This window comes from Schistocerca serialis, unplaced genomic scaffold (assembly GCF_023864345.2).
Source record: "Schistocerca serialis cubense isolate TAMUIC-IGC-003099 unplaced genomic scaffold, iqSchSeri2.2 HiC_scaffold_1402, whole genome shotgun sequence".
NCBI lineage: Eukaryota > Metazoa > Arthropoda > Insecta > Orthoptera > Acrididae > Schistocerca > Schistocerca serialis.
This window is the reverse complement of record NW_026047628.1, coordinates 684,276-700,128: the sequence shown is the minus strand read 5'-3', so window position 1 is coordinate 700,128 and position 15,853 is coordinate 684,276. Positions and strand designations below refer to the sequence as shown.

At 41.9% G+C, this 15,853-nt stretch overlaps 1 protein-coding gene across 1 annotated transcript in view; it reads left to right on the top strand.

Annotated features, from left to right (window-relative positions):
- Positions 1-15,853, top strand: part of LOC126442757 (zinc finger protein 708-like) — a 102,879-nt gene that overhangs the window by 67,588 nt on the left and 19,438 nt on the right. The window lies entirely within an intron of this gene.

Here is a 15,853-nt window from a genome sequence, read left to right as displayed (position 1 = left end):
ATGGTATCACACACCGAAGAGGGTCATTTCTTTGCTACAGTTAATGCATGCCTTATTCTGGAAGGTGTTGCAGTTGGAGACTCTGTGAAATTTTTCTCATTTATGAAAAAGATGGATGCAAACTTAATGCCCACATGCACTAAAAAAAAAAAATAGTTCAAATGTCTCTGAGCACTATGGGACTTAACATCTATGGTCATCAGTCCCCTAGAACTTAGAACTACTTAAACCTAACTAACCTAAGGGCAGCACACAACACCTAGTCATCACGAGGCAGAGAAAATCCCTGACCCCGCCGGGAATCAAACCCGGGCGCAGGAAGCGAGAACGCTACTGCACGACCATGAGCTGTGGACCCACATGCACTCATTTTCTACCATTTGCTCGAGTAGTTTTTGCCTCAAAGATTAAGGGAGGCTGTGAAGTAATCACAGCCCAACCATACATTCCAAACCAGATGAGTTCGTACAAGTGTCAACGTTATAATAAAACGTATATCTAGTCAAAACATGGCCAAGTGTGTTACTTTTGGCTGAGATGCTCACGAGGGCAGCTGTTCGCCTCCTCTCTGCTGTATCAAATGTAATCCCGTGAATGTCCCAAGTGTCTTAATGAGTAAGCATCCAGGAGATCTGATGGAAGGACATCAAACCCCACCCTGTCACTTGCAATTGTTAGCTAGTCAAAATCCATGCATTTTACCGTCTGGCATTTACAGTACCATTTTTGCTATGCCGTGCGTAACGGAGGATATGCCCACCAAGACTTCCAACTTCAAGTCAGTGTTGCAGTAGTGAAATCACACAGGTCACAATAGTATCCCTGTCTCCTACTACAGCTACGCAACAAGCAATCAGATCTTTACATTTGGTGGGGAAATCACGTGCTACACAACTGTCAGGCTGAAAGGACAATAGCAGTACTCGTGCAAAGACTTTCTACAGCTAAAAACATACTCTTCATCTGTCAACTAGAAAGTTCTAAGAACTCTAACAAAAACAAATGGTCTTCTCCTTCGCTGACTTGGAGATCCACTTCAGTGGTGTTGGCATATGTACCCTTACCTGGCTGACCTCCATTTTGCTGGTGCCCACTGCCTACCGATTTTCTGTCGTGGAATTCAGACTGACCCAGGGAGATAGCCAATATGTTTGTAGACCTCATGGAACAGGATTCTCCAGCCTCTTCCCCCTGTAACAGTGGATTTTTGAAGGCTGGCACTCAGCAGCCACCAAGGTGACTAATCTTAATTTGTTCCCTCTTGCCCAATCCCCATTATGACTTCTCCAATGGAAAATTCATGGCATTAAATCCCAGGAGGGATTACAGCTGCTCTTGGAATTGCAGTGTCCGCTTGTTTTCTGCTTCCAAGAAAAAAAATTATCCTCACAACCCATTTGACCTTTCATGTTTCTTTCTGGTCCTCTGTGACCTTTACCCCCCAAGCACAGCATTCCTCCTCATGTGGGAGCCATGCTGGCCATCCATCTCATTTAACATGCGACTGCTAGCTGTTGCAGTCAGCATTGTCCTTCCTCATTTCACCTTTTCTCTTTGCAAGATCTACACCTCTCCATCATTTGCTGTTACTAAGTCAGACTTACTCTAGCTCATTGGTCAGCTCCCTCACTCCTTTTTGCTGCTTGGCAACTTCACTGCCCACCATCTGCTTTGGGGCTCTTAGAGAACCTGTCCAAGAGGTTCCCTCTTAGCTGACCTTCTGAATCATCTCTTACCACTAGAGCACCCACGTTCCTTTCAGATTTCATGCACATTTCCTACCATTTGGACTTCTTGTTCTGCACTGTCCAGCTCGCCTGTCATCTTTGGAAGTGTGTTCTTATAGGACAACTATCCAAGGATTTCCACCCAATAATCCCCAAACAGCTTTTGGAGTTTAGCCAAGAGACAAAATCCAATAATAAGTTAACTTGGCAATACAACTTAAAATCATTTACAAAAACCTTTAAGAATGATGACAGTTGGCACCATAAAATCGGAAAACATTAAGGGCAGCAATAAACTAAAAAACATTAATAATAATGGCAACTTGGCACCATAAAATAGGATAAATTTATTCTGCAAGAACAAATTACAATGGTGCTTTAAAAGATTTTATACCACAGACCAAGATCCAATAATAAGTTAACTTGGCATTACAATTTAAAATCATTTATATAAAAGAACTTTGAGAAAGATAATGGCACTTGGCACCATAAAATAAAAGAAGCGCAACACACAACCAATAAATATAACAACAAAATAATAATTTGATACAACGAAAGGGCAAGGGCAACTCCCAACACAATCACAGACGACCGAGCTCTCACACTTCAGAGCCTTCCCACTAGAAACAGTCCCCGAAATAAATGCTGAGAGCTCCCCGACATGCTTCCCACAACTGCACCTTGGTTATGTTCTGAAACACACGACAGATAATATCAACACAAGATAAAATTCAAAAATGGAATAACAATATAACATCCCGACAGCACATAACCACAGCGCCGTTAACTCAGGCGCTCTTAACAGGTGCCAGAAGCCAACACACACAAATCTTAATAAACAAAACAATAAAAGCCAAGCGCACATGAATAGTGAAACCACAGTCTTAGAAGTGCCTTACCAACACCAAACGCGACTATTCCACCAAGTTAATAACACTGTAAGATAAAAATACGGAACATACCACTAAATGCTGTGACACAAACCAAATTGACGAGATCGTGTTGTTCAGGTCCCAGAAGACCATATTATAAGCAGAAGTAATTCACTATGCGTATACTGTCCAAAACCGCCTTCCTTAGGCAGACTTTACCTAACTTGTCAAATGCCAAATGTACCATACATGAATGCAACTCCGGGCAGGTAACAGGAACCACCTACATGAATTCCTTCAAAAAGGAACATACAGGCACCACCAAAGGTTACGCTGAGCAGACCGGGTGGGTAACGACCCACTCAGCGGTATAAACAGAAGATACTCCAGTTGAGCAATTAAATTAGTACCAATGAATATCATAATGTGCCACACACACACAGCATAAACTTCCAATAATGCCGTCCCACATCAGAATGAAGTTCAGAAACCGCAGCTGGAGCTTCCAGCAGAAAATCTGACGAGCCAACCGAGCTCACACCCTAACCTGGCAGACGACTCCAAAATTTAGCAATTAGTTGTCTCCGGGCCAGAGTATCACAGGACCCCACCGGACCTCCACATCGGACAGGCAGGCAGAACAAGTACACAGACACCAATTAATCACTACCGCATGGCCAGCACAGCGGCGAGTTGATCCGCTCCAGACCACTCTGCTCATATTGCGAAGTACAACCAACTTAGTGCTAGTCACCAGCAGGTCAGGCAGAGCGAACTTCACATTCCGTGCAATATCCAGAAACCGACTACCCTCTCACTTTCCGCCAGCCACCACGAACACACGCCCGCGGCATAATAGCAAATCACCACATGAGCGCCACCCGCACTAGAACAGCGAACTATAATCGATTATAGCGTGCGCTCTAAACGAGATCACAGGATAGCGATGCGCGCTGTATCAACCTGGAATGACCCATTCCCTCTGACACATACTCAAGTGATCACTTCCTGTGTGCTATCCATGCGCCGACTCCTACCCCACCTGAGTGCAAATCCAATTGGCAAATTTCTACATCTACATTATACTCCGCAAGCCACCTAACGGTGTGTGGCGGTGGGCACTTTACGTGCCACTGTCATTACCTCCCTTTCCTGTTCCAGTCGCATATGGTTCGCAGGAAGGACTGCTGGAAAGCCTCCGTGCGCGCTCGAATCTCTCTAATTTTACATTCGTGATCTCCTCGGGAGGTATAAGTAGGGGGAAGCAATAATATATTCGATACCTCACCCAGAAACGCACCCTCTCGAAACATGGACAGCAAGCTACACCGTGATGCAGAGCGCCTCTCTTGCAGTGTCTGCCACTTGATTTTGCTAAACATCTCCATAACGCTATCATGCTTACCAAATAACCCTGTGATGAAACCCGCCACACTTCTTTGGATGTTCTCTATCTCCTCTGTCAACCCGACCTGGTACGGATCCCACACTGATGAGCAATACACGAGTATAGGTCGAACGAGTGTTTTGTAAGCCACCTCCTTTGTTGATGGACTACATTTTCTAAGGACTCTCCCAATGAATCTCTCCCTGGCATCCGCCTTACCAACAATTAATTTTATATGATCATTCCACTTCAAATCGTTCTGTACAGATACACCCAGACATTGTACAGAAGTAACTGCTACCAGTGTTTGTTCCGCCATCATATAATCATACAATAAAGGATCCTTCTTCCTATGTATTCGCAATACATTACGTGTGTCTGTTAGGGGTCAGTTGCCACTCCCTGCACCATGTGCCTATCTGCTGCAGATCTTCCTGCATTTCGCTGCAATTTTCTAATGCTGCAACTTCTCTGTATACTACAGCATCATCTGCATGGAACTTCCGACACTGTCTGCTAGGTCATTTATATATATTGCGAAAAGCAATAGTCCCATAACACTCCCCCGTGGCACGCCAGAGGCTACTTTGTCTGTAGACGTCTCTCCATTGAGAACAACATGCTGTGTTCTGTTTGCTAAAAACTCTTCAATCCAGCCACACAGCTGGTCTGATATTCCGTAGGCTCATACTTTATCAGGCGACAATTCGGAACTGTATCGAACGCCTTCCGGAAGTCAAGGAAAATGGCATCTACCTGGGAGCCTGTATCTAATATTTTCTGGGTCTCATGAACAAATAAAGCGAGTTGGGTCTCACACGATCGCTGTTTCCGGAATCCATGTTGATTCCTACAGAGTAGATTCTGGGTTTCCAGAAATGACATGATACGTGAGCAAAAAACATGTTCTAAAATTCTACAAGAGATCGATGTCAGAGATATAGGCCTATAGTTCAGCGCTTCTGCTCGACGACCCTTCTTGAAAACTGGGGCTACTTGTGCTCTTTTCCAATCATTTGGAACCTTCCGTTCCTCTAGAGACTTGCTGTACAGGGCTGTTAGAAGGGGGGCAAGTTCTTTCATGTACTCTGTGTAGAATCGAATTGGTATCCTGTCAGGTCCAGTGGACTTTCCTCTGTTGAGTGATTTCAGTTGCTTTTCTATTCCTTGGACACTTATTTCGATGTCAGCTATACTTTCGTTCGTGCGAGGATTTAGAGAAGGAACTGCAGTGCGGTCTTCATCTGTGAAACAGCTTTGGAAAGAGGTGTTTAGTATTTCAGCTTTACGTGTGTCATCCTCTGTTTCAATGCCATCATCATCCCAGAGTGTCAGGATATGCTTTTTCGATACACTTACTGATTTAACGTAAGACCAGAACTTCCTAGGGTTTTCTGTCAAATCGGTACATAGAATTTTACTTTCGAATTCACTGAAAACTTCACGCATAGCCCTCCTTACGCTAACTTTGACATCCTAAGGCCGACTGGAGGCTATACCCCTCCCTCACGACCTTTACACAGCTGTGATGACCACATAAAGTATCTTCCAAATGTTATCCTTATCGCCGAAGAATGTTCCCCACCGTGCACTTCAAGTTTACTGTAGTGTGTCTTGGTCCCTGGTGGACTGAGGCATGCAGCGATATGATTCGCTTGGGGAGATATGCTCTCCACATTTTGAACCATCGTCTTGATACATCTGCTAGAGGGCTGGTATCCTCTGTAGTCCATACATGTGGGGCTTTAGAAGCTGTCTGCCCCATTTACTAGAGGAAGTTTTGAAAGACAAAGTTGTCTCAAGGTTTATATGGTTTGACTTGTCACACACATTTATCCACGAAAACGGGTTGCCTGAATGCTCGTCCTGGGTATCATTGTCTTTGCTATCCCAAGTAACCATATTATGGAATCACCCAACAGGCGTCTCAGCTCCCTTTTCGCCAAGGATTTTACACTCTGTTACAGTTCCACACAAACGTGTCTCCTTGTGTGGCGTCTTCAGCGTCGTTCCTATCTTCTTTACTCGTGAAGCATGGACAGTGGCTTTGACTTTTCCACTGCCAAAACCTTTTGTATGAATTTTTGGCTGCGTAATGAGTTTCTTACACCATCTTTACATCTTGCACCTTTCGTTCTTCCATTCATTGAAACTAGAAAATTCCTGTAGCTAATATCTGATAGGAAACTTACTTGGTCCTCCCATGTATTCTTACCTGGCTGTACATGGTACCCAGTTCGTCAGTGTCCTACATCTCCTAAGTGGTACTTCCAGGGGAGCGGATCAGACCACCCTCCTCCATTTTTTTTAAGTACCATGTCCATTCATAACTAGACTGTGGGTGTTTAGTTCATTCCTGTGCACTTCTGTTCATCATTTGCTGTCTTAACACACTCCACCATCATGGAATATGTTTTACCACTGGTGGCTTTTACGCGAGCCCGTTTGAGAGTCAATGCAGAAGATGCTGAACAACTAGTCATACTGGCATGATGTCCTCCTCAGTGGATAGGAGTGCCGTTTCTCTTTCACGCCTGATCACTCATCTTATTCCCTCTCATTCCATGACTCCCTTGCCTTCTAGTATGGGTCATGCCATTCATCTCAGTTACCTCGTGGAGTTGACTTTTGGCTTCTGCTTTGCAGCTTAACTTCACAGTACCTGCCACATTCCTGATGGTTGTGAACCCTTCGCCACCTTTGCTTCATGTAGCAGCCCATATTCATTGTGGACGTCATTTTCTTCACTTTTATAAGCAAGACTCACTATAGGAAAAAATGCATAAATAATATGGACTAATCTGTCGTCGAGGTACAAAATTCATTACAATATTACACTCTCCACGAATTGTACTGACTGGCAGTTGGTTCATCAGTTGATAACTCAAAAATTTTATCAGTATTATGCACCATCACTTGTCCCTCTGAGAAACCTAGTGATTATCCTATCAAATATTTGTGAATGAAGTCCGCAATGTGTTTTGTTTCTATCTTTGATTTAAACATATTAACGTTTGCCTTCACCTCATACCTCAAATCCCTTAACAAAACGTTTCAAGTATACATATGAATTGCCAGTGTTGCAAGTGCCGAGAGGCATTGACACAACTTCCCAGTTCTCTAGATGCAATTTATTATTAATTCAGTGACGTTAGCTATGCTTTCGTATATTTCCAGCCAGTCAATGCTGTACATCGCTACCCCCTGCACATATATTGGAGGAAAGTAGTTTGCTTTCAATTTAAACCAATTAGGATTAGAGTGAACATAATTTCATTGCAGATTCAAATGACGTGGAGACTTGCATACTGCTTGTTTTTATGCAATTTTCAGGAAAAATATCATGCAGAAATATCCTCAGAGGTATGAACTGAAGTCATGGTAGCGTCGAACATTGTACATCAGCTGGTTCCTATTGGTCAAGTGACAACACAGTTCTTCAGGTGGCCTTAAATCACCAAGAGCTCCATACCCCAAACAACATCTAAATTGACAGTTCCATGTTTCTTGGGTTTCCACATTGTCTTAGGCAATGTATCCTTTATAAACACGCTGTAAAATCTCGTGATTTTAAGTTCGCTGACGAGTTTAACCAGATCTGTGTTATTAATCTTTTTTTTTCAGTATCATTGCTGTGGGCCTTTATGTACAACTAAAGCCATTTCCTGTATTGTAAATATAGGCCTTTACCTATAGCAATGGCCTCCATGGTCATATTATGCCTTTCAGCTGCTTGTAATTACTTTTCGCTTTTTCGGGCGTTCTGTACTGCTTGAATTATATCAGCTCTCCTAGCTAATGAAACCAGTAGCTGACAGCCCAGCAAATGCAGGTATCGGAAACAGAATTATTCCACCAGATGTCTTTGATATTTGTAGGAACGTGGGCGTTTTACCACATCATTTCCTTTCTTCTTTCTGCCGAAAGGCACCTTTTGCAGCTGTCACCAATTTTTTAAATATCCCATACGTTTTTCTTCTTCTTTAGTATACAGTGAACTGAATTCAGTAATGCTTGAAGGTTAGTCCAGTACCCAATTTAAGTTCGAGCAAACATTGCCTTATCAACCACATATTCAGAAATAGCTTGTGCTGCGTGAATTACTGTTCCTTGACATACCTGTGTAGCCTTATCAATGAATATTTGCTCTGCAATACGGTGATCTTTGTCTGTAGTGTAGGCAATGATGTGCACTTTGTATACATTGTCCAATGCATTAAAGCCCTTATCATCATAAGCTAGGTGCTATTTTAGTTTTGTTCCAGCTCCACAGAAATTGTATCCAGAGATATACACTTCTGATGGCAGATTCTCGAGAATACCACCTCCAACTTTGTTGATACGTTTCGTAGCACTCATGTCACACTACTGCATGGTTTCAGCTTTGCTTTTCGAATTACATAGCAAATTGTGGGTGTTCACCCAGCTGTTGAGCTTTGATGAGAAACTAAGCCATTTCATCAATGCCCTGTTCCTTTGACATCATATGACCTGCTCTATGAGGAACATACAATGGGTTCAAAGCTTTCCTGTAATTCCTTTGTGACTTCAATAGGTTTGCTCTTAATTCTGTGGTGAATAATGCGATTATACTCGTCGATGATTTTTGGCTGTATGTTCAGCCATTTGCACATACATTGAAGATTAAATTGCTTCCACATTCCATTTTTGATGGTCCAGTTCAACCATTTGGCAATACTGTTTCCAAATATGAGAATGTTGAGTAGTGGCTTATCCCACTTAATTCGAATTCTGCTTTGAAATGTCTATCGTAAAATTCACTTCCATCATATGTCTTTAAGGTTGATGGACAGTCGATTCAGTCCTGTCTGCAACAACTGTTCAGAAACCTCTCAAACCTCCTTCCCTGTGTTTACATTCAAAGGTAAGGCCCAAGCGAAATTGGAATGTGTCTGTGACTGCGAGAATGTACTTGACACCATTATTTGATTGTAAGTAGTTTTGAATATCCAAGAGATCAGCCTGCCATGCATAATCCATTCCTCGTATTATCAGATTTATTCTGCATGCAGATCTGTGAAGCTCATGAACAACTCTCTTCACACTTACTTGACGATGCCTAATTTTCGTAGCCCAGGTAAGATCGATAATATTTTGTTCATGTGATCTGCAATCTCTTCACCAGCTAAAGCTGTAAACAGTCGTAATCGATCTATGATTCCATTTAGTTACCATAATTTATATATTCTAGATGTAGACTGTTTAGTGTTTCAGGCTGAACTTCGACTATTTTACCTGCACTAGGTGGAGCTGCTAATGCTGGTTCAGTTAAAATCCTGTATTTGTCGCTCTATGAGACTTCCATTCATCCTTTTGGGGTTTTACATGCGTTGGTCATATGTGATATTGGACCACATGTTTTTGTAGTTTCAGGGTATATTTTTAACAGTCGACATTTTCAAAATTATTAACTGTAACAGCCTAGGCAATCTTTCAAATTCCTTGTTCCCAATTCTTATTGCCTTCTTGGTTAAACATATTGAGTGCTTACCAAACAAATACGGTTTTTCCCTGATGACCCCATATGTTCTTTCTTAACTCAGCACTCCTCCTCCTCCTCCTGTTTCTGGTTTCATCCATAGTCCATGACACCTCTTTCAGCCTGTCAGTTACTGGCTTAAATGTTGCTGAGGGACACTGGTCTCGTTGCAGTTGACCTAACTTTCACGAAAGTAACTTCTGTCAAATTGTCTTCCACACCTCAGTTTTTAACATTAAACTTCTTTGACAACATGCTGGGTATGCTTAAGTATGTCTCACTCAAATAAATTATATTCACTTCCATGTGGCGAGCAAAGCAGAAATGTCGGCGGATATCCTGATTTTCCACACAGTTGTTGCCAAAAATGAATATGCTGTTTGGTTTTACGTTTTCAGGTGGTGGAATATCACTGCTTTTGCTGGCAGTTTAGTATGTTAGTACCTTAACTCCATGCAAAATCTCCTGCAGTAGTTGATATTTTGAGTGAAACAGAATTTTTGAAAAATATATACCTGCTCTAAGTGGACTCCCACAGGATATGTCAACAGTGTAAAAAGTAATTATTTTCCGCAGCATGAAACCCCAATAACCAAAGCACCTCTAATATCAGGAAGTAATGGTCCATTCGTCTCGTTCTTCAGGTTTCTACCTTCATCACTGCAGGACCAGTCATTTAAAAACCCTTGTGGTGAGACTGTTTCGTCCACTTGGTTATGGTGGTAACTGTTTATTTACCTTGTAATGGGTTTGTTTTATAAACTCTTGCTTACAGCTGGGTATATAAACAAACTTAAATTAGATCTTAATTCAGTGCCCACATCTGGTAATGATGATTCATACATTTCCACTTCCATCAATGCACAGAATGCATCATGGAGTCGAGCTATGGTAGTTTCCAATGAGTGGAGATTTTGGCAAGCTATCGACAGTAAATTACTTGTAGAATATGTGACTGCCATCTTTGCCAACACTCTAGCTCATGCTGTACCGCATTTCATTAAAATGTTAAAAATCAGCTCCTGTAGATCTGTGCTCCCTCTGTTGTTAAATATTTTAACTGTACCAACTCTATCCCCTACAGAGATGGTATGATCACCTGGTAACATCAGGGGAGAACAAACTTTTCTGTGGAACAAGGCTGACATCTGCTTTGAGACATTGCATTGTCAGTGTCATTGATGCAAAGCGAATATTACTTTGTCATCACTAAATCGACGGTTTTCAAGAAATTCCACTTACTAGAACTCCCTATTCGATATTACACTGACAGTAACATGCTTACACCCACTGGTATTCAAACAGTAGGTTTGATTGAATGGCATTATGTTGACACCAGATGCCTGCTGCTGCAACGACTTCACCTTTGCTGCAAGGAAAGCATATAGTGTTCGTTAGAAGCTTATTTGCTCATTTTCTCTGTTCGTCAGCATTAATACTTAAATTGGCTCACAATGGGGACTTTTGATGCATGACTTGACGTCCTTATCCTTTGATGTTTGTCACAAGTGAGCGAATTATTTATCAATTGCTGTAAGTATATTTTCGCGACATCTACTACTATTATAGTTGTAATGGTATTATTATTGTTATTGTTATTATTGTTATTTAGCTTCAAATCCCGTATTTTGTGCACATGTGTGTATTTATCAGGCACATTTATAAGTTTTATAAACTGTGTGGCCCATAGAACCACTGGCTGAATTGCATCACTCCTTTGTTTTGTGTTACTTGCAGCGCTTAGATCGCCCAATCCAGTGGAAGCTGTCATAGTAGCAGCAGTAGTACATCAGAGTACTGTGAGCTGACATGTTTCATAAGAAGTGACTTATTTTAAATATTGTCTGTGTTCCTTACCTTCAACTCCTATACTTCGTATATGTCTGTTTATTTACCATGCCAACTCTGGTATGGACAGATATAGTAATTGCTGTGTTCAGATGTGAATGAAGTTGGTGATTCTTCGCTCACAGCTCCAGGTAGTGTTGTCCACCAATTGGTCCACTGCTGCGGCCACCTTGGGTACTGCCCATACTGAGATTGACCTCTCACTTGGTCCGCAGCTCATGGTCGTGCGGTAGCGTTCTCACTTCCCGCGCCCAGATTCCCGGGTTCGATTCCCGGCGGGGTCAGGGATTTTCTCTGCCTCGTGATGACTGGGTGTTGTGTGCTGCCCTTAGGTTAGTTAGGTTTAAGTAGTTCTAAGTTCTAGGGGACTGATGACCATAGATGTTAAGTCCCATAGTGCTCAGACCCATTTGAACCTCTCACTTGTGGTCGAGTAGGAAGTCATTCCAGCGTGTGGGTAGCAATGAAAGAATTTCCATGTTGTTGATCGTAGAGCCTGCTCAGTTCGTCTGATGAACAATTTGATTTCTGTCTATGGCTGATGAAATCCATGAGCCAGATGAAGTCGCTTGCCATGTTCCAGAGAAAGCCTCTCAGTGTGCAAGACAGGACAGGGGGTAGAATTACTGGTGATTGGAAGCTCCGGTGTTAGGTGTGTAATGGCACCATTTAGAGAAACGACTGTATAGGAGGGGAAGGAATCCACTGTACATACTGGGAGGAGTCTTTACAGATAAGAAATGGGTGCTTCTGGATGCCATGAAAGACATGGAATAGCCAGCAGTAGGTGGTGGCTCACGTTGGTGCTAACAATATGTGCCACATTGGATTGGAAGAGGTTCTCTCAGGTTTCAGGTGACTGGCTAGTAAAGACTGCCAGTCTTGTGTGCGAGATGAAGGCATAGCTCACCATCTGAAGCATCATGGGCAGAACTGAAGGTGGTTCTTCTATACAGAGTGGAATGAAGTCTGAATCAGAGTCCCAGACAGTTCTGCAGCTGTGTAGGTTGCAGATTCCCCAACTAGCGTCAGAAGGTGGTGGATTTATGGATTCAGCTAAATGGCTCAGGAGTCAACTACACAAAGGAAGCAGTTCCACGAGTATGCGGATGTGTTGAGGGGACTGGGCTTTTTTTAAAATTACAGGGTCTCAGGTAAGTGCAGAAAGTGCTTCAGTTTCAAAGGCTGCAAGTAGAACACCGAAAGAGGGTAGATACAACACAGTAAGTATCGTAGCTGTAAATTGTCATAGTTGCATTAGAAAAGAACGAGGGCTCAAAGCGCTAACAGAAAGCACTGAATGTCAAATCGTTATAGGTATTTAAATAAGTTCAGCTGAAATTTTTGAAGAGACCTAAGCATGTTCACAAAGAATAGATGAAATACATTTGGTGGTGTAGTGTTCATTGCTGTTCGAAGTAGTTTACCTTGTAGTGAAATTTAAGTAGATAGCTCCTGTGAGGTAGTAAGGGTAGCGATCAATTAAAAGTTCTGATCTCAGATGTCATGGTCTATCTGTAAAACTACCTCTTCCTGACGTTTCGTTGCCTACTGCAGCCAACATCTTCGGAGGTGAGTAAACGATGGCTGCCAGGCCATGGATTTCCCGTTTATATAGTGTGCATAAAGGGCACCAACATATGTCACGTGGGGCAGACTATAAGTCCATCTCTGACTAACATCATTATTCTTGAACGAATGTAATCGATCGTCACATGATTGGAACAAAGTCGACCACAATATCCTGTATAACTTTAAGCTGTCTCCTTTTGTGTTGGAATCATTGTGGTGTTCCAGAATTTCTATAGCTTTCCTATACATACGTGCATAATAATCGATGTTCTGGCTAACACGCTTGTCTCACTAAATTTTATTTCATGACAACCTTCCTTAAAAACATGTTTCGGTACAGCTGATTTGTCGGTATATCCCAGTCTACAGTTCCTTTTGTGTTCAGTTGGCCAAAACTTTCCCAATACAGTCCGTAATATTGTGAATAAATGGAAGAAAAACTTTTCCAGCTGACAGTTGTTGCTGCATGTTGTGACATACTTTTCTTCTAGGATGAAGTGCTCGCTCGATGTCGTTGTCGGCGTATCCATTTTTCCTAACAGCCATTCGTAAATGATTTAGATCAACTTGAAAATAAACTTACTAGCTCTGTCCACCAATGTTTTAATGACACCTCTCTTCTTCCTGGGATGATGGTTCGAATGCTTATGGAGGTATTAGTCGATGTGTGTTTCTTTTGTATACACCTTATGCCCTAGAATCCCATTGCCTGTTTAATTGCTGATACGTCCAAAAAAATTAGTTGCCATTTCTCTGTTTCTCCATAGTAAATTGTATCTTTGGATTAATACTATTCAGATACACCAAGAAACCGTACAGTTCCTCTATACTGTGATTCCATATCACAAAAGTCCCATCCACGTACCGACACCACTTTCAAGGACTTTTTCTGCCCGGCTGCAGTGCTTACTGTTCAAAAAATTCAATGAAAACATTAGCAACAGCTGGACTCAGAGGGCTGCCCATGGCCACGCCTTCTGTTTGTTCGTGAAACTCATTATCATACTGGAAATAAGTCATGGACGGCTTCCGGTGGCCGAGCGGTTCTAGGCGCTTCAGTCTGGAACCGCGCGACCGCTACGGTCGCAGGTTCGAATCCTGCCTTGGGCATGGATGTGTGTGATGTCCTTAGGTTAGTTAGGTTTACGTAGTTCTAAGTTCTAGCGGACTTATGACCTGAGATGTTAAGTCCCATAGTGCTCACAGCCAAATAAATCATGGACAGGCAATGTTGGGACCTCCATAGCCTGGCAGCCAGTCATTGACTCACTGCTGCCCGCAGTTGGTAACGAAACGTCAGGAAGTAGTAGTTTTACAGATTGACCATGGCTTCTCAGGCCATAAGTTTTAAGTAATGGGGATGCAGACTGTGAAAGCTTATACAGTATGATAAGTACGGGTGGAGCTTACACCTACGAACTGGAATAAATTAATAAGTTCCCTTCACCAATGCTCTGACTTGGATGAAACATGCTGAACAGTTCAAAGAAAACTTGTCATTTGAAATAGGTATGCCACTTGTAGAATTAGAGTTGGTGGGGACTTTCGTCTACCCTCGATATATTGGCGAAAATTCAATGTCAGTGGTAGGCATAAAACGTCGTCGAAAAGCGAACTGAATGGTGTGTCTGAAAATTATTTTGCACAGTGAGTTCAGAAACGCACTGAAAGTGTAAATGTTTGAGAAAACATCTTTGACATCTTAATAACCATGGCCAAACAGGGAGCGTAACAGGTACAGGGATTAGTGACCACAATGTTGTTGAGCCATGAAAAGTTCACAAGAGTGAATACTGTAACATCAAAACTCACCAAAATAAACGCATAATACATGCCCTTGAAAAAGCAGATAAAAATTCACTTTACACATCCCAAAGAGAGAGAGTTTCCACTCCTTCAGATAAGTCTTTCTAAACATAGCCCAGATGTGGTTTAAAGTAAAATAAGTAATAACTGAGAGATACATATCAAATAAATTAATAAGTGGTACTGACACACAACAGGTCAGACCAGTGTTTGAGAAGCAATGAAATACACATGCCAAATTTAAAAGAATGCAAGATCCACAGGATTGGCGAAGTTTTACAGAAGCTCGAAATTTAGTGCAAACTTCAATGAGAGAGGCTTTTAATAGTTTCCAGAACGACACTCTGTGTCGAAATCTGGCAGAAAACCCAAAGAAATTCTGGTTGTATGTAAAGTATACAATTGACAAGATGCATTAATACCTTCACTGCGCGATAACAATGGTATAGTTATTGAAGACAGTGCTACTAAAGCGAGTTACTGAAGACGGATTTTATCGATCCCTGCACAGGAAAAGCAAAGTATTCCAGAATTCTAATTAAGAATAACTGCCTATATGAGTAACTTAGAAGTGGGTATCCTAAATGTGTTGGAGTAGCTTAACACTTAAGAAAGGCAATGCCTCTGGGTCAGACTGTACATCACCCACGTTAAGAATGGCATTGCCTCTGGGGCAGACTGTACACCACCCAGGTTCCTTTCAGAATATGCTGATACAATAGCTCCATACTTGGCAGTCATAAGCAACTCTTCAACTGCAGAACGATCAGTACCCAGAGACAGGAAAGTAGCACAAATTAGACCGGAAACCAAGAAAGGAAATGGGAGTAATCCGATGAAATGCCCACCCATACCACTAACGTCACTTTGCAGTAGGATTTTGGAAAATATAATCTGTTTGAACATTGTGAATGACCTTCAAGATATCATTTATGGACAAATAACCAACACATATTCGGAGAACATAATTCTTGTGAAACACAACATGCTCTTTATTCTCGCAAAGTAATGACTAATTTGGGCAGATGACATTACATTGATTCCATATTTTTTGTTTTACAGAAAGCTTTTGACTCTATTCCTCATAAGTGATTTCCGATTAAGTTGTGTGCCCCTGGAGTATCATCCTAGTTGTTTGCTC